Genomic DNA, 24,336 nt, shown 5'->3' with positions numbered 1-24,336 from the left:
GAAGAACGTTAACCTCTGAGCCTGAAAACGGATAACAAAAGGTTAGGTACTTTGGTATAATCACTATTTAGATTATATGTAGCAAAAATAATAAATTAAGAATTATCAAACGAATATTGTACTTTGTTTTGCTAATCTGTATTACTGTCCTGAGTGCGCCCCTGTTTGCCATCAACACCCCAAATAGGCCGCCGGCCGACGCGATGCGAACGCTAAAAACGTTCCCCTTCGTCCCTCACCCCGATTTTTAAGCCTACTCCCTCCCCCTAGCTCCCGGGTTAGCCAGAGGTACATTTATGCACAATAAATTTTGACCGCCAACCTTCCGACGTAGAACGACTCAACTGCTATACGCAAAAATAACCTAAAACCGACTCTACGACACTTAAAAGAAGATAGAAAATATATTGGATAGGAATTAGGAACATAGACTATGTAAAAGAAGCGAGTATGAGTCCTGAAACACAAACTTTTGCCGCTCTAAAAATTGCCTTACACGAACCGTATAGAGATCTTTTTTGATCGTTTGCAACGCATAAAAGAAGGTGCCACTTGCGGGGCGATGCTAGGTAAATAGGTATTGTGTATTTCTCATTTGTCTTAGTGATAGTCGCGGTAATAAAATGTATTGTGTTATGACGTGTGCTGCAATGGAATGAGCTGGTTTTATTGCCGGCATTTTGCGCTAATCTCAAGGATTGCTTTGTGCCAGGTGGAACAAAGATCCCGTTTGATGCGGTTTTGTTCAGGCCTCGCAGTTGCCGCTGTCATAGTTTTGATTCAAAGCACTGGCGACTAGCACTTGTTTTTTTAGATGACTTTTTTATGGTCGCATGATGAGAAAAAGTGGCCAGCTCTTTGTAGAGATAGTTGTAATGAAACAAACTGTTTTTGTAAGAAAACGTTTGTAAATTGCGCTCTAGAAAAAGATTAAAAAAATATCGAGACAAGGGTAAGGTTTTACATTGGGAGTAAAGAAAGAAGAAAAGGAAGAATGTCATAGATGGTGGGAAGTATGCGTATTGGAATACACGCAAAGCTATGGTTATGAGTTCGAATCCTAATGTAGGCAAATATTAGTGCGTTGAGTTATACCCGAATTTAACCAGAACTTACGAAGTCATGGTACAAACAGAACCTGTAAGTAGGTATAATACCTACTCATTTAATTATTTAAGGGAAGGTTATATGGATCTTTTTAAACATGACAAGTGGAAATCTCTAAGCTACTTGTGACTCTACCTGACAAAAATAATTATTTTTACGCTAAGGAACTTTGAGATCATTTCATTTTCAAAGAAGAAATAACATGCAAGAAAAAATAAACTTGATACATATAAAAGTAAAACGCCTGCCGATTGGACTGTTAATGTCTTTGCTTTTGAAAGCGTTTTAAAGAGATAGGGAAGTAAAAAAATACATACACCTACAGCTTGACACCATGGGATTTTAGCCTTACGGCAGCACTCTGCATTTCCTTCGCCTGGGCGCGGCGTCAAAAAAAAAACAAAAGGCCATTAGTATCGGAAGCCCCCTCATCAAGATAAATAGAAACGTCACGATGATGGATGGCCTCTCCTCCGTGGTCCCACCGTCATCATTTGGCCGTATAATCCATGGCTTTACATCGCTATGGGTAAGGGAATAGAGTCGGGAATTGCTCGCAGTTCTTTTGGGTATTTTGTAAAATAAATTCGCTTCCTGCAAGGCTGTGTTCGTTATCTGAAGTAAATAAGTTTATGTATGCGCACATTGTTTTGGCGGCACAAAGGGTTTTGTTTGCATCGGGTAATGGCGCAAGAGAGATATAAGTATGAGTTAGTGTAGAAAAAGATACAAAAGCGGGGATTAAAACGCAGGCTATAAAGATGGCCGCAACAGCATTATGAGAGGCTTCTTTGGTATTGTTGAGGGGCTTTGTGGGGTTATTTTATTCAACATTTTTATAGCAAGAATAATTTTTATTGCAAGCGGACTCAGTTCTATTTTGCATATAAAAATGTTGTTTTCTACATGAGGAATACTGTATATTTAATTTTTAAACAATCATTTTGTATTTTTCTATCACAAAAAAGATTAGGTAAACAAACAAATTAGTGTTTGATTCTGTATTAAATTATTTTTATTTGTTGAATTAACAAAGAAAAATTACCTTATACTTACTTGTACATCAGCGTTTCGAATACATATTTTACAATTTACACCAAAGTACCTACTAGAAATCACCACGAATGGAGTCACAAGAAAAGACAAGTTTATTTTTTTACATTTTATGTAAGTAGGTAGATTGTTAACTTATGCTAAGGTCATGTCTTTGCTTGAACATTTACTCGTATGTAAGTCAGAAGGTAAATACTTACAGTGAAAATAGGTATAATTTCTTTTTTGGCATCCGTGAAATGAAATCAATTTGAAGAACGTGACCGATGCTTAGCTGACTGAACTGCTGTAACCTGAAAATAAAAAACAAAAGCTTTCAGTAAGTTACTAGGAAGATTTATGTTTATTTGCTATACCTACACCTATCTAAGTAGTAATTTTTGCAATGAATTGTATTGCAATGACATTCACAACGATGAACTTATTTAAGGTAATACCAGTTAATCCAATTAAAATTAATAAAATTCTTTTATTCTTTTAACCACGAGATAGGTGCCAGATATTCCCCATGCCATGTTCTAATTCATTTTCCAAAGTTCGTCAAATTGATGCTAATTGTACCAGTTTATAGTTAGCGTCAATAAAAAGTACCTAATATAACCCAGTACCATAGAAAATTATTACAAACAAGGATATCATATAATTAGCTACAATAATTAAAAAACTAATAGAAACGCACTAATTCCTAATCAGCAATACGCATTTCCAAGCCGTGTAATCATCCAATATGTAGTATAATCCGTAATTACTGGGGAAAACAAAAGCTTTTATTGCCGCTCTATTAGCTAGCCTAGCAAAAAGCTCGCAAAAACAAAATGGTCGCGCTTAGGGGGGTTGTACGCATGTGCGTGGGGGTTGGGTGGGTGCTTAAGGCATGCTCCGCCTAGAGGGTTAGGTATTTTAAATGTGTGAGCTTTTAGTATTTTTCCGGTAATTCGGAATTTTTATGTGGCCAGGTGGGGTAAGGCCAGGTGGGCTGTAAGGTTTTAATGTACCTACCTACATATAACGTGGTGGGTTTCTTTTACTGTCGCAGTGGTCACAAACAGGTAGTTAGGTAGATACTAATTTCTAAGAATGTTTTAGTTATCTAGGTACCACAGTTTTTAGTGTCAGCAAAATGTTACGTTTCCTAATATTTTTTGTGAATGAAACTACTCGTATATGAAAAGTCAAAAAGGCATGCAGGCCTTTTTCAGTGTACTTACTATTACAAAATATGTGTCCCAAATTAATATTAAGTGCTCTACATGGTGGTAGAGATCATATTCACTGTCTCTCAACCCTCGCTATATAAAATACTTAGTCACACCACTTCTTAAGGTAGAGGAAGGTACTGGATGCAGGCCGCTACCAATCACCATTCATCATTGGGGGATGCCTGTGTTCAGCAGTGGACGTCCTGTGATGGCTGAAATGATGATGATGACTGGTGCTATAATGTAGCCTATTGCCTGATCTATAGACCAGGGTGGTCATTAATTTTTTTGGTACCTACCCTATGACAGTATGACTGCGCCTTAACAGAGAGGCGTGGTTTTATTTCCGCGGTCTCATATCTGCATTTCTTGGGCCTACGGCGCCAGTTTGATACGAATTTTAGAATTGCCCGAATTAATTGCAAGGGAGATTTTTAATTTTCACCCCGTTTATGTATCCATTTTCAAACGCATGGTCTCGTTTATTTTTGTTGAGGGTCGCACAAAAGATTTTAATGAGAATCTCCGGAATGAATAATCAACACTCATTAGGTGCATGTGTTTTATGAAAATGTGATGGGAATTAAAATGGGCTTTTTTTTGTTTGCATGAAGGTAATTTTGGGCCCGTATAATGAAATGACATTTAATTAGGAATTTACGTTTTAAATAGATTGAAACCGTGAATAGTCTAAGCAAAATATGCTTAAATCGAGTTTTGATCTTTGTTTCAAATTACGATCTGTAAGAAATTACGATAGGAAGTTTTGTCGTTTCTTGCTGCTCTTTTCTATTCTTTTGCTATGCCAAGTTGTGATATTTTGCTGTGATAGCTAAAGCCTCATACACATCGGGACAGTAGTCGACATACCTACATCGCGTGCTCGCGACGATAAGTCTTTATTTAAAGGGTTAATTACTTTTTTACCTTACCTAGTAGGAATCAAAAACTTCGCCCGGTTTGCAGCCACAACTTGTCACCAAGGAGTTTTTAAACCAATTCAGTTCATATCCAAAAACAAACACCGTTCATAGGGTATTTACATAAAAACAAACGCACCCGTACATAACTAGCGTAAACTCTTCCAACTGGCAGCGTATACTAAAGCCCAATTATTCACTTTGACGTCGACCGTAGATAATCATCTGTCATACAAAGCTGAACGGGCAACCGACCAGCCCCCACGGACCTCCCATAAATGGCACTAAACCCCCTCTATCCTCCAGCACGGTTAGCCCAGCACAGAGGGGCAGATATCAGCTTGAACTGGTGGTGGAAAATGGAAAAGGGAAGGAGTGCGACAGATTTTGAGCCGGGTCCAACGTAATATAAGATGGGTTGAGTGACGTTTTTTTGGTATTACGAGATAAACGAAGCTTATTGTTTGACAGCTTTGTGCCATGCCAATGTCTACCTGAATAGGGTTAAAAAGGTATTTAATATACGCTGCTAATCAAAAGGGCAGTTATATTAAAGTGAGTAACTCCGGTACCTACCTACTTTTGACCAGCTCCTCTTAGTTCCCTATTTTATGACTTAAGTGTATGGTTCATAAGGATTGTTATCGCTTGACAATACAGGTTAGAGAGTTTACATTGTTGATCCGTATTATCCGGAAGCCACGCCGTTTCCAGGTGGCTATCGATGGTGCTAAAGTGGTCGCATTGAGATGGTGGTTTGGGAGCATGAGCGGATATCACTATCTTGTATTGCAATCGATGCTACATTGACTACAACCGTTGGTATCATTTACTTTCTGAGCTAACTTAGACAAAGTACCTACGAAGTAAAGGATCAACCTTCCGAAGTGGATTGCGGTTGACAAGTGATCAACAAAGAAAACTCAAAATTAAGTACCATGGTAGCAATCGAAATCCCGTAAATAATAATTATTAGACCAACAAAGGTATGAAATAAAATTATACGAGTAAGTAAGTACATATATAGATAGTCATTTCTTCGTTCTTCATCATAATTAGGTAATTTATTCGTTACTGAACGAATACGACTACAATTTAGTGTAGCCAACCAAATGGATGATTGTCTCTCATCTTTTATGACATTATATTCTCTATTCTATTCTTCAGAACCTACGGCATACGGCTCTTCGGCTCTTCGTCCTTAACAACCCTAACCGGAACCAATAATCGGACACCGGCTCAAACACGGCTAATGGATAAAACTTATTAAGCCGCGCCTTGGGCCAACATTGGCCAAGGAAGCGCTTGTTTGTGCCGCTGTGTCTACATTATAAGCTTTTAGGCTAATAATCTCGTCGATGTAGATACGAGTACATCTATACTACCATTGTATACTACCATTTTATTTTCATAGTAGAATGAAGAAAAACAATGAATATAAAATGGTAAAAAAAGAAATGTGTAGTATGTAGGTATCTGGTAAAATATAAAAAAATAAATAAATATGTCACTAATCACTATCATAAACATTAACAAGTCATAAAGATATCGAAAAGACGCTGGATGCAGGCCGCTACCAATCGGTCAATCTGGAAATCATTGTGGGAGGCCTAAGTTCAGTTAAATCATGTAGTTAAAATGATGATTATGATGTCGCCAATGTCTAGAAGAATGTTTTTTAGAGTTCACGTCTCGGCAAACGTAGCGTTGTTGGACGCACACCTGTTCGATGAACGGACGACCTCTATAAGATGAGGTGGCAACGGCTGATCGTGCTTTGTGAGTTCCTTGAACGACTAACCAGCAAGTATTCTGTTCTGTTGTAATAGTAAGAATTACAACAAAGTTTCTATACTTCAGTTTTAATCGTTTTAAACTTGGTAATTTCATAAATCCTTAAAATAAGAGACAAAAAGGACATCTATATGATGAGAATTAAACTGTCTACTATTCTATCTAAAGGTCATTTCCTAGTTCAACTTCATAAATCATTCGAGGGTAAAAATGGATGTCTGCCCCGCAGAGCTTTACATTTTAAAGTGGTTTCAAATATCAGAAAAGTACATGACTGACCCGTCATACGTCGTGCCGCCATTTAAAAATATCCTCATAAAAATCCTGCAATTTAGTTTAACTGCCTATTGGGGGAGGCCTTTGTCCAGCAGAGGACGTCATTTAGTTGAAACAAAATACGAATGAATTTCGCCAAATCATGGAATAGGTTTCCATGATTTGGCGACCCATTAAGCTCTCAAAAAATAGAGTATCTACTTCTGTGTAAACAAAATCGACATTTCCAAGATAAAATCTAAACAAAATGTAACGAAACAATCAAAATCCCCGTAACAATACTTGTTTCAAACTCATTTCATTTATATTTTTCCGCGCGAGCGACAAAAAGTAATTTAAATTTAAACAAAAGATAAAAAAGAGTGTGTACCTAACACGTGGACCTTTTACATAATCCGGAGAGGCCGAATTAAATTTTAGCACGTAGGTGGAAAAAGGAGTCCCCCAAACAACCCTTACGCTATAAAAAATGGAATATTTCTTTTTGATTACAACAATATATATTGTGCCTTCGAAGAGGATTCAAGGCATAGGAGCAAGCGGGTCGCTTAACACAGTGATGGAGATTGTGCTACAATAGTGGCAATGACAACGGCTTAAGGACACTGGATGGACTGCCTATTCGAGAGAAGTCCTGTCATAGAACGCTCGTTCGATTCCCGTTGACAGCTAGACTTGTGGTCAACCTGTTTCTAACATAAACAATTTTATAGATACGAGTATTATGTAGTTTACCTGCCTAGTAAGTTTGAGGCGCTCTACTGTAATTTCTTTTCTTTTTTTACTGTAAATTCTAAAGAAAACTAGACTCTTCTAGTGAGCAATACCTTCTCTTCTTCCTAGTGCATCAAGACCGTAGATAAAGTAAACAACTTGTCCGTTAAACGACGTTACATTCAAAGTCAAAGTCAAAATTTCTTTATTTGTTTAGACTAATAAATAGTTCTTACAAATCGTCATTTTGCTCTTAAGGAGCCTCTTCATGTCTCATAATCATTTTACCCTACCATTGACGAGAATCAGTGAAATAAGTAAATAGGATAGAGGTATTAACTATTATTTAATTAGGAACCTATTTACCGCTTAGTATCCAAGTGCTTTCTTTCTCTAAATTCCAATGGTGCAAGAATATAATTTTGGGACTCGTTTTGTCAAATGGTGGTGACTGAGTTTGTTGCGGCGCTTCTTCTCAGCACTTGCCAAATTTAATGTTTGTCTCGAAGCGCTGGTAGGGAAAAAAAGAATGAGACTCATGTATAGGCTCCTTAAGAGCATTTGACGATTTGTAAGTACTAAGATAATTTTGATTTTGATATTTTGAAACACTCGAAGATGAAGATCCCCGCTGCCGCCCACTCTTGCGCCGCGGCAACCCTTTCCGAGTCCGGCAAATTAAGCAGGCCCGCCCTTTGCGGCTCCAGGCAAAAATTCAATTACGAACTCTGGGCCCATCCCAAGAGCACGCCCGAAGGGCTACGCTTTTTGCCTCTAAATTTTTATGCAGCCCTTTACAAGGTCGTAAACGGGCTGTTTTTATGAATTTTCCATTTACCGCCAGCCTCCAGGGTCCCACATAACATATACTATTTATATATATAAAGATTAGGAGCGGGTAACATTTTTCGGGTGATGAATGGGGTTTTCCTTTTGCTGAAAGGGTCGACCGCTATTATCTAAGCTACGCAATGGCGGCGTTTTAACATTCACAAAGGAGAGCGCCATTTTAATGGTAATTCGGGAAATTAGAAAAAAGGGTGTTCACGCGATCCTTTTTTGTTGTGTTTGAAATATATGAATTTCGTTTTATAAAAGTAAGTGTGGGATGACGCAATAATTAAAGGCTAGACTAGGCTGATGATGGTATACTTATTAGAAATGAAAAAACAGAGGTTAGCTTTTTTGATTAAAAATGACACAATTTTTCCTTAGCATCTACTAAGCAGAGCTCGTACCTACCATGGCAACTACTCGTACATAACCTATTAACTTAAACTGATACATAATTAATACAATTCTGTAAGCGAAGGGTATATAACATATAAGTTTGAAAACCACGCGAGTGTGATCATCATTTATCGGAGCCACGAGGCACCAAACAAAAAAGGAGATAGCTACGTGATACTAATTTTCGCAAAGAAAGTTCGAACGTCGGTGCTATCTTGAGTAGGTACCTAAGTATCATGATTATTTACTTAGCCACCATTCAAAAAGCGTCTAAAAACTACCAAATCTATCCCAAGTATTTGACAAAAAGTTCGCCATTGTACCTGTCGTTCATCATAAACCCTGCAGCGAATGACCCCAGAGGCTTAATTCAAAATGACTTCATCGTATATTTTTGCCGCTGTCACGGCATAACTGCATCGCATTAATTTCAAATGACCGACACATCACATAAAATCCGAGCGTATTTAGAGCGAGTCCGCAAATCACGCGAACTTCGCAAAAAGCTCCCATTTACATAATGACTTTATATTATACTCTCCGTTCCCGGATTTTTAATGAGAGCTCGCTTTTGGGTAAATAAGCGTTATTACTTATTTACTTGGCTTTGAGTTTGCACATGTTAGAATATTAAAGAGTACCTACTTTTAGGAATGGTCTTCGTTTTGGATAGTGTGGACTGTACTCAGGGCAACTCCAATCTCAGATCTAGCGTCAGTTATTATAAGTCACCCTATAATATTGTCTGACTTTTATCGCGCCGTATAAAAATGGGACCCTATTTCACTTTAGGCAATCAAGTTTTGATTCTGCCGTGCAAGGTCCTAAACTACAAGTAATTAGGAACACACACACAGGATAAATGTTTTTTCAATTGATTTTTCAATTTGTGTCCCTGTCCTTATGAATCTAACCAATGACCATTTAATCGAGAGAGTCGAACATCTTTAACCACTAGACTACCTCATGCATGTTACTTTAGAACACCATCACTAAAAACAAAACCAATAAAAAAATAAAAAGTATACGTCACGTTCTATTCCCAAAAGCTCTCAACTTTTTGTTCTAAATTCAAATCGGTCCTCTCTTTTTTTGTCAGATTGGCTACACGATAAGGGAGGGCTCTCCTGCGATTTACGCGGCGTCGTTAGTCATTACGCGTGAGGTCGGAATTAAGGCCCGGGACAAATGAGCGGAGGCAACTTTTTGACAAATTACAGAAAAGTGCGTGCCCGGGCCGGCTTATGTGTGTGGGATGATGTTAGGTACAGTCGACGGTACATTGGAGTAGGTATATGTACGAGTAATTCTACATCGCAATCGCATCTTTTACAACTTTACATATTAATTTTCAGTACCTAATATAAATCTTTGAAGCATGAACTTATCAAACACATCTATTCTTGACATAAATAATAATCACTTTTTGGAAATCTATTTAAGTATAAATAACTAGTATAATCTTAGTAATTGCTGTCTGAGAAAAATGTTTGTTTAATTCAAGATTCTACAACTCTACGTGCGATAAATAGCAAAACTAAGTACTCTGTGCAGCTATTTTATACCTATGTAGTAAGAATTGGTATGAAAATCGCTATCGCTATGTGCTTGCAAAGCACTTTTTTTACTAAGTCATAAAAATCATTATTTTTGTTTTTTCAATTAAGCTTTTAAGCGCTTTCCCATTTTTATATACACCTACCCATAAGTGTACTATAAGACAATTTGATTTGATGAATTAAAACTGCCTCCACCATGCGTAGCAAAATATTGACCGGCCCCACCGATAACCAAACACGGGACCCTCTTCGGGGGCCATTAATCAATCAGCAGTCTCGAGGTGGGTCCCATTTTCATATTTGATGAGGGGCTAAAGGACACTTTTACCTGAGGCGATGACTAATGGACGTTACTTGTTTGACCGTCTAAAAGTTTTGACCTTTATTTTCATTCGTATATAATGAGGATTTCTTAATGTTACCATTTACATTCAATATTTGTATTTTTTAATCCAGAATAACATATAGGCTATAATTTATGACGATCTGTGACAAAAGAAATTTCACGCGGGTGAAGCTGCGGGAAAAAGCTAGTTCATTTATAATTAAGACTTCGAATTTACCGCAAGTCTTCATCACGTCATTTTGTCTCACTGGTAGCAAAAGAAAAGAAAAGAAATAAAGAAAGAAACATGTTTATGTTAAGAAAAGAATATTTTTTTATACGATTATCAAACAAAAGCTTATAAAAAAGACAGGTTTATTAACTGCCTTCCTTTCCTTCGAAAACCTACTCTATCCAAGTCCGGAAGTAGGATTCCGTATCCAAAGGGTGCTAACGGCTTTCTGTTCATTGAATGAAAAATACCTAATAGTTATCGCGTTATATGCCTTGTGCCAATCCGACTTCCACTTGGCACGTTTTTACACATCTGCAAAAAATTTAACAGCAATCGACCCTGCACCCTTTACAGCCTTTTGGCCAATCGAATTGTCTACCAAATGAATACTCCTTTGTTTTTGCCGACCGCAGCCAACATGGCGACCGAAACCTCACTCAGGCAAATAAATAGGAAATGAGAATATTAATTAAGGGGACACAACCAATTAACGAGTGCTTGTTTAGGCGCGACCGTGTTTTTATAAGATTTGCAGAACGGATATAACTGGAACACCAATGTACTGGTACATAGGTAAAAAGGGTAGGACTATGTTTAGCTACTCCACAGCAATAGACTTTGTCAATTTTGCACATATTTTTTGTCAATTAAGGACAAATTAACATTGTATTATGTGGACTGTATTCTGCATAAAACAATGCACCTACTTACTTATAACGTGATGATAATGAGAGACAGTGCTGTCAAAACTCACAAAAAGTCGAACTGAAAAGCAGCATACATACTTGTACATAGGGACAAGATGCAAGAGAATGCATTCTCGCTCTTGTTCATAAGCAAAAACAAAAAAAATTGAGACAGTCAAAAACGAGGAAAAGTAACATGGAGGTTCGAAACCGTTCGAAAACAATTGACAAACGTTCATGGTCAACCTCCAGGTATATACTATACATATAAAGGGTTACAAATAATGTCACAAAAGCGACCATAAAACAAAATATGAAAGGCAAAACTCGCAGTTTTTCACAGAGCCTCCAAACAAAGCTTTACGGCACACTTCGTCCCCTAACCTCAAAACATAACTCTTCCCTAAGCCTCGGGGGAGCACAGACAACGTACCAATTATAAAAGGCAGCCGCGCCGAAAACCCTAAAAAAAGTTATTTAAATAATACAGGGTGGCACGCGCATAAATTGCTTTCATTAATTTCCGGGGCCTGCGAAATATTGTCTTGAAAGGATATAATCAAATACAAAAACGGGGAAATGGTGGTGCGTCATTTCCATAACATTTCCCTCCCCCTTTCGTCCCCTTTTCCGGTTCCTGCCCCCTTTACGGACTCCAATTACAATCCAGTGGGCGAGCTTAAGGCCCGCATTAGAGAGAATGGGCGCGGGCGCAATTATGTATACTTGCATTAATTTTATGGCCGGTGATTATTTTAAACAACCAAAACGTGTGACAAATAATGCGCGCCGTTTGTGAAAGTATAAAGCCATTTGGAACAAAGGTGTGGTGTTGTTTAGGTATGTGGATATACGCCAAAAAGATACCTGCCCTAACCCCTGCTATATCATGACGCAATTATTAGGTAAAACAATTATTTAGAATAGTAAATCATGACGTATCTAATCTCTTTCGTGAATTTAAATGTTAATTATGTTGTATGGTAAGTAACTACCTACATAAGTACTTTTAAACGTTAAAAATCAATTTTAGACGCTAGAATTTCGCACGAGTATTCGATATTCGGCTAATTTTAGGAATTTTCAAACACAAAGTGACTTACGAACTAATATGGCAATGGTTCGAAGGCAATAAATACATTTTTTTATTTTAATAAAATTGTCTTTTTTTCACTTCGTAATTTTTAGAATCGAATTCGATCTACCAACCAAGTTACTGTATTCTCTACAGTGATAAATGTGGGACTCTGTCTAGGTGCTAAGTGAAATCATCTGCTGCAGGTGCTGCTGCTAGTTCAACTGTCCTTTGGTTCACTATAATTGTTGTTGCTCACACTAGAACCCTGAGTTACTTCCCTCTGGATCTTCTATGGGTCATCGAGTGATCACGCATACCTATAGGTACCTATGCGCTTTACCTTATCGATTTTTAATCCATTTTATTAAATAATAATGTAAACATAACTTCTTTGTTCAATGTTGGCACGATTATACAAGAACGTAGCTCAAGAATAATAACTATAAAAACATCACGAAGTTCTCAAAACAGATCAAAATGATCGTATTACCGTACGTGCCAAGCATAACACACCCGTCTCAGCCGGCTAGTTAATATAATCTTGCCCCGCGGCTTTGTCTGATATTTGCAGGTAATTGCAGCCACGCCGGCCCCAGTGGCTGCGAAGCTTCTCACAAATCCCTCTACTTAAAATTTTCCAACGTCCCTCCACATACCTACAACAGCTGCCTGCAACACTCACAGAATTATCCGCCTTAACACTAAAAGATAGAGAGCTTTTTTGTTTAGACTGAAAAAAGTCAACATCCCACCCATACAAGCGAATTTCTATCGTATTTTTTGAGGGTCAAAGCCCATTTTTAGGCGTGGATGTTCTAAATGAGCCTTAGAGAATATTCGTATTATGTAATAAAACATTTATTTTGTCCGTTTCGGAGTAAATAGGACTCCACTCCCCCTTATGTACCGTGATTTAGTGCGCGAGAGATCGTTTTGATAACTCCTTTCATATTTCGCTCGGCAGAGCGTTATCTTAGTAGAAAATACGAAGTAAAATTCGCTTTTTTAAACAACGTTTGTGTTTCTGCTGGTTTGTTTTGAGTTTTCTTTTCTTAGAGAGGGAAAAGGCTGGTTTCCTTTGTGCTGAAATTGTAAAGGGTTCTTTTAAACGAGACTACATTAACTTTTAAGTTTGCCTTTGAATTTGAAAGAATGTTTAGTTTACTGGGACATATTTTTTATTCAGTTAAAATGTAGAGCTCAATAAAATTAAGAGCAAATAAAAAGTTTTTTTTTTATTACATGGACACATGAATTAAATACTTTTTATTGCACAAGAAACCAGTTTAAAAAACCAGCTGCAAATTCGCGCGCATATTAATGCACAAATTGATTGTTTGGGCCCCTGCCATTTGATCCAATAAAAGATGAATCAAACTCTTTGGTCTGTACAACACAACGGTCCGAAACCAGTTCGAGGTGTCTGCAGCGCGAAGTTTGCTTTCCGCGTACCTGGCCGCTTGCAGAAACTCTTTTTTGAATTTTTGAAATTGGAACCTGCTCCGTTTCAACCGTTTTTTTTACAATGCTGTCAAGTAAAGAGGATCGTTGCAATTGTGATCTACACTTTGTTGTCAATTTTTATTTGTATGTGACGTTGAGGTAAAAAATTAACAGGTTTAGTATTAAACTTTTTGTGCTTTAGCTTTGCTTAAAGCTGTAAAGAGGTACATATTTAATGTTGACCATTGTAAAGTAGGGATATAATATGTGGAATGATTGAATCCAATCGATCAGTAACAATGATTATAATTTTGATTAAAAGGTAAAACAATACGAACAATCATTGATCTTGACTTTTCTACAATCAAAAATGTTCGGCGATTACGACATTATTTAAGTAAAGGAAATCGTTTTTAACATTTAAAACTTGTCTAATCACAATAGAAATGATTGGAATGAATGAAATAAAGATAAATAAATAGTTACATAATAGTAAAAATATTATCAAAAATCGAAAAGAAAACGATAATTATTTTACCATATTACTCGTAAAGTAACTTTAGCATGGTGTAAACTTACACCATGCTAAAGTTTAGCATTTATCCGTTAAAAGCAACTCCTTTTAACGGATAAATGCTCTTTCTCGTTAACGCTTGTTCCTGTTAGTCGAGAACTTAACTGAGGTTTTAATAAAGCGGTCATGTCTTTGACTGCGGATGACAAAGTATTTTCCTTTGTTTGTTTCTCATTACAACCTTTTGTCGGTACATAACGTAAAATAACTATTGTGCGCGTGAGTTTATAAAAGTAGATAAGTTTAGTAAAGTTTTGTTTGATGTAGCGGACTAAAGTGAACTTTTACTTTGGATTCTTGACTTTTTGTAATGTCACATAAAATTAAGTTGGATGGTCAAATTCAAGTTTTTTAAATTGGCAAAGTTGTCGATAATGGCGCCCGTTGTAACTGTCAAACTTCTCTCGATTTAATTTCTTTTATGTTCAACAGAATAAACATTCTTTAATAACTAGGTATGTAGTAAGTTAACTGTTACGGAAAATATAACAATTCTTATTTACTAAGAACTATTCTTAATTGCGAAAAGATTAAACATTATTGAGAAAAATAATTCAAATGTGAATCAAACACGCGACTTCCGCGACAAAAATCCCACAATCAAACCACTAGACTTCCCTTTGACGTTCGCAAAAGGCTTTGTATCAAAAAATAAAAGCACGAATATTGCTGTACAAAATAGCATTTGGTCAATTTTTTAATATCGTCAGCTAACTAGGTACCGCCCGCAGACACGAATATCGAAAAACATTAACCTTATTTCTATTTCCAAATAAAACTAACGAAAGCCTTTGCTACCTTTATGTGTTTTAAATTCTAGTTACAAAAATGCCATGCGATAACGATTTTGAAATAATGTTAAATATTTCATCAAAAATGTTTCACTAGTTTTGATTTGGATTTAGGGTTTCATAAAAAAGTTTTACAAATGGAACCATTTTATCTTAGAAAACTCAGTTATATGACTCAAAAACTTGTGGATAGACGATGTTTATATGACAAGTAATTAACGCTTTCGTGACTCAAAGAAAAATGTGTTGTGTGAATAGAAAAAAATAATTTCAATGTATTTTGTGACACTACTATGGCAGGGTAAGTGATGAAGATTTTCAACATAATACGGTTAATTCTTAATATACTATGTTTTAGGTTGATGTTAATTAAAAAGCAATTAAAATGCACAGAACCTTCTGCGTAGTATACTCACACTAGACAAGTTTTTAATACGTTATCCAGGTTCAATACAATTAAATTTCGCTGATCCAAAAATTGTGTTCAAAATCTCTATTTCAATTAAAACTCACCTAGGGGGTCCGTTATCAGGGAACACAGGCCTAATCAATTAAACATAAAAACAACACAATTTAATTTGCAATTAGATAATCAAAACACTCGACAACGTGCGATCGAATTAGGTGGGTACGAATCTACTGGGTACATTCGACCCTTCAGACGTTATGTGTGGACCGCGAAAGGGTTGGGCCCTTCGAGCTCGAGTCTGCAGCGAGAGCTCTGCAGCACTTATTTACTAAACATTACATAACCTCTGCAGCTTTGGAACCAGTTTTCTTTTTGCCACACACAAAGATCGCCCTATCTTTGCGCATTGAAATTTTGCATTCCATTTTAGTGTTTATTCCGTTTTAAATTAGAACTGTTTTTGATGTTGTAGTGTTTTTTTTATCAGCTTCGTTATTGTAATAGGAATTGTATCAGCCAGACTTACATTGGCATTTGTTCGTTTGTATTTTGATGAATGATAAACTTTGATTGATAGTATAGTGACTGATAATGTCTGACTCCAGGGGTGACAGTTCCCAGACTGCTTGGATGGAAGTTTAGATGCAATCGAAAAAATTAAACAATAATTTATTCAGTTGAGTTGTCGACGAAGATAAGTAATACATTACACTTTGTTTCACTAAGATTATGATGGATATGTCGTAAAAAAATATTTAACGATATTAAAGATCTGCTATAATTTATTTGGCTATCATTTTTTGATTTTTTTAATGCAGGTACTTGGGACTAAGGTTTAATTTTCAAGGAGGTTAATACATTTTTCATAAGTTAATCATTTAAATTAATAACCCACGAAGTTGTAGCGTTATTCGATACACATAATGTATATCCTAGAGTTTTTGTTTGTTGTTATTTAGAGAAAAGCAACCGAAAAATGAGTTTATTTTTGCACGTTTTCCTTATTTACCATTTTTGTTGATTTCATCTTGTCCTAGTTTGAATGTCATGTTAATTGTAATTAACATAAAAATGCTTATTTAGCGTGAATTGGTTCTCTTTACAGATTTGCTTTTTATTTAATCTCAATTTAAAACAAATTTAAAACCTTTTCAAAAATTTGTTTATTTAAATAGTTAGTTCTTAAAAAATGTTGTTTTTCAACAAATGAAAAGACAAGTAAAAAGTTTGTGTTACCTTTTGTATTTCATTATAATATTTTTTCCCTAACAGCGAGACCAACATTTACCAACCCGTTGAGAAGAATTAAGCGCCGCAACAAACGCTCTCAGTTTAGTAAGGTATTCACTACCATTAGCTATTTCACTTGTCAAGTTATGTTTGTGTAGTACCGAATGATTTTTCTATATCCACGATATACGAAGACAAAAGGGATGCGCATCAAAAAGCGATCATGACAAGGCGGAAGCAAACCACAAAGTAAAATTGTTTGTTTATTGTCCCCAGCAGACGCAGGGCAGATGGCCGACGCGGCTCACGCAAAATGACGACCATCACCCATAGACAATGTTGTTGTGTACTCAAGCCGGCATCGAAATATTTTTTGTTTTTCCAGACTTACGGCATTGTCAACACGGCATGCGATGCCATGTTTAATTCATTATGGCGGATGGGGATAGACGTAACTGCCCGTAAATGCCTACGGGCTAGATAGCGTGTTTGTTTTTGATTAAAAAACTTGCTGTGAACGCATTTTAAAAATTGATTAATACAACGAATGCTACACATATTTCAATTACTTCATGATTACAAACTGTATATTTGTAACAATTTTGTCAGAAAAAATCTCCACTTTTTGTGACGTTCAATTTGATAAGTGTTTCCGAGTATGTCAATGGATCACCATTCACATTCCTGCTGACACAGTTGCAAATCTCACTCTATTCCGTATACGTCGACGATTTAAAAAATAGTCTCAAAGCAATTCGGACCAGTAAGCCATGGTGGAAATAAAGCCTTCATTCATTTGGGCCAAATACTCCAAGGCCGCGCCGCAAATTAAAAAGAAGAATATGGCGCGCATTTCAAAAATGGAACAATAACCTCTAACTCGGCCAGGGACGCGGACCGCCTAAAAAGACGACGCCAATATTTACTCGATGCAGACCATTCGATTGACGCGACGACGTAGTATCGATTTTACGTTGCGCGTGAAAAATGAGAAAAGAACCAATGTTTACAACGGATGCGCTCGAATGAGACCGCATTTGGTCGAACTAACTTTGTTATTGGAGTTTGCATACTTTGTAACGATTTATTTAACGAAATGGCATAATAAGATTAGAATTACCCAACCTTTTCTTACATTTAGTAAAGGTATTTTAGATTAAGTTAGTCTTTAATTGTGTGACTCTACATTACGTAAATCTATCGACCCTTTACTTTGTAAGTATCGTTTGAGTTTAGTTACACAAATATATGATATCTTTAAATAGAGATATCGAATTGCTTTACTTCCCACGGCACAGCCAGGTGCTTCAAAATTAAACAATATCTTGACCATGTCACTTTAAACAAGCAAACAAAAGAAACCGATACCGTATCGATGGATGATCGTCAATTGACTACCGTTTACAAAAAGCAGCTGGTCATGCAGTGTTTATTTGAACGACGTTTTATTGATTTTATTTATATTTTTACAGCTGCTCGGTGTTTTACTAGAACACACTCTAATTACATCATTAAGTATTTGTCATCAAAGGCAATTATACGAACAAAAACTCAACAAAAACTTCGCTAAAATTAAAAATTCCACTCATTACGGGAACAAGCGCTAGTTCCCCGCATTGAGTCGTTAAGTTCAAACGAAATTTTCATAACACGTACTCGCCCGCCGTTTACATACAGACCTACGCGAAAAAACTGAAAAGCTTGTAATTACACAAAAAAGCGCGGGAGAACAGGCCGCCATCTTGGTGTGCGAGGCGTCACAAACGACCTTTTTTCGCAAAAAAAAGGCCTAAGTACGCCTGCATTATACGTACGTATTATGTGAGACAGTGGTGATTAAGTATTCGGGCGCATTCGAAGAAAAACCGACTCTAGGAGCGTGTAAGAACGATGGTTTTTGTTTGTTGTTCGTTTTTGAGCGCGTAGGGATCGAGGCGCATTTGCCGACCCTCCCACGCGAGGGAGAGATTTCTTACATGGTGATATATTATTAATATGTGTGGGGCTAGGAGAAAAATGGCGTTGCTGGGCAAAGGGAGTTTTATTGCCGGCTCCGGTGCGCTGAATGGATATAAACGACTGGATGATTTTAACGGAGAGTCATCGTCATTTGGTTTCTATTCGGATGATATAGAGGCACGCGTTAAATAAAATTTTGAATCAGAAAAACTAAACGAACATTGATCTGGCGGCTATGTTGCCGGACTACGTTTCTCTACCTATAGCTATGTATTTAAGTACCTGTCTAGCTCTCTGTGTTAGTAAATAAGCTCTATTTAATAATAAGGTTCTGGCTCTCGACTGCGATTGATTTAGGTGATGCAATAGATGCTAAGATCGCACTGAGAATTACAATAGGCAATAGGGTGTTTGCGACTGGGTGGCACGGCTCAGTTCACTGTTTTATTCTTTGTCTATGTTGTCTTGTGCGACTTTTATGAGTTTTAATGTATTTTATTTGCTGTGAACAACCCATTTGCAATAAACGTTACGGTTTTATTTTGCTTTTGTCCTCTTAATTGTATTGTTATTATGAGACGGACAGAGACATTTGAACAGAGAACTGAGATAGAACCTCTTGTAGGTACATAGACACACCGCAGGCTACTGACTTTTAGCCTAGGCGAAGACCACCGACTTTTAGTTGGCCGATAGTTGGGCCCGATTCCAATTTGTATGAAGAATCGGCCGATATCAAATCGGTGTACCTAATGTGCGTACTTTCATACATCTCCATACTGATTTACAGCCCAACTCAACTATGGGCCAACTAAAAGTCGGTGGTCGCCTAGACTTAGTCGGCCGATAGTTTAGTTTAGTCGGGCTGTTAATCAGTATGAACATGTATGAAGGTGTGCACATTACACCTATTTGGTATCGGCCGATTCCTTATACAAAGAAGCCGATTCAACTATCAGCTTATAAATAGTTTATAGTTTGTGGTACGTCTTAGAAATGGTGCAGTCCTGTTGTCCCCCCTGGTTGGCCCCCCTGGGGGAGCCAACAGGATTTCGAAATCCTGTTGTCCCCCCTGACTAGGGGAGACAACAGGACTGGATTTTTAATCGAATGATTTGAGGACTGTTGTCCCCCCTGGCAAACATTATTTAAACCATATATTTTTATAACATAATTTAGATAATTTATGAAAGCTGAATTACTTGTCTGAATGCCAAATTGCCAAACTGAATACGAAAACGTTTGTCAAATAATAATTACCATTTTAATAATGAAAAAATAAGGTGTTGGTAGGTACCGGTACTTTTTCTGACTAGTCCAAAATCTGCTTTATTTGCTTTTGACAGATCGTTATGAATTATCTTTACTATAAAGTAACTTTGTCTGTCTGTCTATTATGATTTCACGCCTTAACTATTGAAACGATTTTGATATTTGGTAAAGAGATAAGTAGTTCTGAGTCCCAGCAAAGGACGTTGGGCATTTTTTATCCCCGTTTCCCCGTTCTATTTTTTTTTGTGGTATATAAAATTTTACGCGGACAAAGCCGTAGGCAAAAGATAAGTATAATTATGCTATTCTCGTGTATAAAAAATATTATCTACTGTAAAGTTTAGTAAAAATCCTTTAGTAGTTTTTACGTGAAAGAGTATCAAACATCCATACTGACAAACTTCCGCATATAATATTAATAGGTAGGTACGATGCTAAAACTGCATAATTTTAATTAATTATAATATTATGGAATTCAACTAGCGGCCGCCCGCGACTTTGTAAGCGTGTAGTCCGTTTTACCCCCTTACCTATGTGTGGAATTTTGTAAAATCCTATTGAATCCTTCGTATTATTTCCTATCCTATAAATAAATAAATAAAATCCATTCTTAGCGGATGTCTACATCCTATAAGAAACCTACCTGCCACTGCATGTGCCTTATTTTTACCGTTATCAAAATGGTAATTTTTATTTGACGTAGGTATTCAGTTTGGCATTCAGACAAGCACTTGAGTCTTTCATAAATTATGTTATAAAAATATATGGTTTAAATCACAGGTATAAATTATTGTTTGCCAGGGGGGCCAACAGTCCTCAAATCATTGATTAAAAATCTAGTCCTGTTGTCTCCCCTAGCCAGGGGGGACAACAGGATTTCAAAATCCTGTTGGCTCCCCCAGGGGGGCCAACCAGGGGGGACAACAGGACTGCACCTTAGAAAGGTGAATGCATGAAATTATTGAGTATTGAGTAGAGCTATTACTATAGGTGTGTAATTTAAGCAGTATTTGTCTGTTTATACCAGCGTTCCCCAAGGATGGCCCCCATATTTCATAGGCCTATCTAATAACAACTTTCCCTCCCCTGCCATCTCCTGGGGCTGACGCCACTTCGGACACCCCAGCGACATCGGACAAATTAGTACATTTCATAATTAACCAACGCTGTCTGCGACTTGTTTATATATGAAATGTGATGGGAGAAATATTCAGAAATACCTAATGTGAGAAATAACATGAGAAACAGTATAAAAAAGCTACACATATTGTAATGCTAAGGCACCACCTCTTTAACAGTAACTTTAACGATAACCAGTGTTTTTTGTATAGAGTTTGACAGATTTTTGACGTTTGTTAAGTTAAAGTAAGATGGTGCAACCCAGCCTAAGTAATCAGCATGTATTTTCTGTTATTGTAAATCATTAATACCGAATAATATTATTTTATAAAAATATGTAGGTACCTACTCGTAGTATGAACCTTTGAAGTAAAATGTAGCTACATTTTAATATCGAAGGTGAGCTTTTGTTGATTTTTGAATTTACTAGTTCTTTTGGTTTGGTAAATTATAATTCTGAAGAAGAATAAGTATCTACTTAGATTGGTGGAATAAAACATAATTAGTAATTGAAGGCGAATTAAGTATTTTATAGAGTTAAGAGGATATAATGACAATTATTTTAATTAAAAGAAAATATATTTTAAACTGCTTAATTATCTATATATGTATATAAAAGAAAGTCGTGTTAGTTACTCCACTTATAACTCAAGAACGGCTGAACCGATTTAGCTGAAAATTGTCAGGGAGGTAGTTTAGAGCCAGGAGAAGGACATAGGATACTTTTTATCCCGTTCGAAATAAAAAAAGTCTGCTTATTTATTGCCATTAAGGCGGAACAAAGTTCGCCGGGTCAGCTAGTTAGGTATAAAACCATAAATAAAATACCCATATTATTAATTTATACAAAACTTTATACTTTTCTATTAGATGCTTGTTATTCTATGTAGAGTTACTTTTATATGCTTCATGTGCTTTCTTATGTGCAAAAAAAGATCTACTATTATAACAAATAGGTACGCATATACTTATCCACCTTCTACTGAAATGTCAGTCTTATGATTCTACTATAGAGTTCAAATTGCAACGAACGCCGCTCATAGACACGCGTTGAGTTTTTAACTATGCATTATAATAGGGTGGCTGCCAACTATTTCATTGTGCCCTATTCAGCTATTTATTAAAAAACTATTCGCGATAGGTCGGGTTTATGTACTCCATTATGTTGGGGGTGAATTCAATTAGGTAAGTATTTATTTATTTAGGTTCCATGTGCATTTTATGTATTGATAGTTCATAAGACTTTGCGGTTTAAAGTTTTTAATAAAAATATTATCATAAGTATAGCGAGAAGAATTACAAATTTTTACTGGCTTTTTACTGGGTTCAAAGATAATCATTGCTACCTAATTTCTTGCCTATAAAAATACAATAACACTGAAATTAAAAAGACATTTAAGCAGAATGCTTACCTTAGCTCAGTGTTCCGCAAACTGTGTACCGTGTTAACCGGTAAATAGATGGTGTGCCTCTAAAAATAAGATTATCTTATAAACTTATTTTTAGTAAGTAAGGGTAAGACTAATAAAGGTAATTACTTAAAAAAATATTTTTCATGTGTGGTGTACCTCCAAATGCAATGTGTAGCATGGAAAGCATTGGGGGAGGCCTATGTTCAGCAATGGACGTCCTATGGCTGAGATGATGATGATGATGTACCTCCAAAAAATTCGTTTGCCTAGATTTACCTTGACCACAAAAATTTTGCGGTATACTGCCTTAGCTAATAGCACTTCTTCTCAGTACCAGCCCATAATATTATGTTGTTTCGAAGTGGTGGTAGGGCAAGCTATACAGGGTGGAAACGATAAGTGATCTCACGCGATTATTTCTTAACTATACAAGATATCGAAAAACTGGTTACTGATCCTGAAAGTGCTTCCCGAGCTTTTTGAAACGGTATCAGTAATAGGTTACAGAATTAACTGGATCTATCCGAAAATGCAATGTTTTCAGCCTCCATACTAAATGTATGCCAGCCACACAATATTGGAAGTGTTAATTTTTTAAATTAAATAATAAACACTTAAAATGAACTCGTAAATTGCATTCTTATTTAAAATTGTTGAAAACATTTAGGCTTTACTTGCTATAATATTATCAAGACATGAGTGCCATGACTGTGGCAGTACTAAATGTATGGAAACTGAATTTTCGGATGGATCCAGTTTATTTTGTAACTTATTATTGGTACCGTTGGATAGAGCTTATGAAGCACTTTCAGGATCAGTAACCAGTTTTTGGAGATCTTGTATAGTTTTTAATATTATGTAGTTTTACTAAATGTATGGAAGCTGGAAACATTGAATTATCGGATAGATCTAGGGTTTCTGCTCGAGCTTTCTCTAACTCGAGAAAACTCGAGAAATTTGGCTTCATTCGAGACGAGAAAAAAATTACCGGAGCTCGAGAATTCTCGAGTTCAGATTTTGAAGCTTTAATATTCTTGAAAGCCTATTTTCTTAGACAAAAGTTAGTTTTTAATCATTTAATAGGTTAACGTTGCTTTTACACTGGCCTAGTCTTTCCTTTTTTAACTGATTTGATTTGCAAGTAATAATCTCAATCTAAATTAAGTACTAATGTTCACCAACGAATGCTATATTTATTATGTATGTTTAACTCTGACTGATTTAAAGACTGAAAAATTTGTTAACTGTCTGTTAGGTTAGGTACTCGTGCTTCCTCGTAAAGTTTATTCAAGTCGTTATCTATAAGAAATTTAAACATTTATTAAAAAGTTTTTTTGGTTTATAAAAAAAAACGATTTATATTAATTTTGCTATTTGGACTTGTGTTCTTTGGAAAACAAGTGATTCAATTGTAGCTCCAGATTTTATTGTTATTTATCCTTAAAGTACACGCGACTTTATGACTTTTGTTATGATTATTAGTTAATATTAATTATTAAAGAACATTTTATTTTTTGTTACTTTCCTTACCAAAATAAGTAATCTAATATTGGTTGCTGTGCAATAAAAGTAGGTATATTAGATTAAAAAACCTGTGTTTTTATTAAATTTCAACCGATTTCAACAGTTTTCATTAAAAGATTCGAGACCCGAGAAAACTCGAGACTTTGGCCTCGAGAATTCCCGAAACTCGAGAAAAATCATAAGTCGAGAAATCAGAAACCCTAGATAGATCCAGTTTATTTTGTAACGTATTATTGATAACTTTGGATAGAGCTCGTGAAGGACTTTCAGGATCAGTAACCAGTTTTTGGACATCTTGTATAGTTTAGAAATGAATGAGATCACTTATCGTTTCCACCCTGTATTTGGGATATGTAAAAGCGCTATTTAAAATTGTAAGCATCGACGTAGAATTGCAACAGCATCAACACAAACCTTAGTGGTTTTT

Source organism: Ostrinia nubilalis, chromosome 18 (genome assembly GCF_963855985.1).
Source record: "Ostrinia nubilalis chromosome 18, ilOstNubi1.1, whole genome shotgun sequence".
In the NCBI taxonomy this organism is placed as follows: domain Eukaryota; kingdom Metazoa; phylum Arthropoda; class Insecta; order Lepidoptera; family Crambidae; genus Ostrinia; species Ostrinia nubilalis.
The sequence above is the reverse complement of the archived record's forward strand: the minus strand, read 5'-3'. Positions refer to the sequence as shown.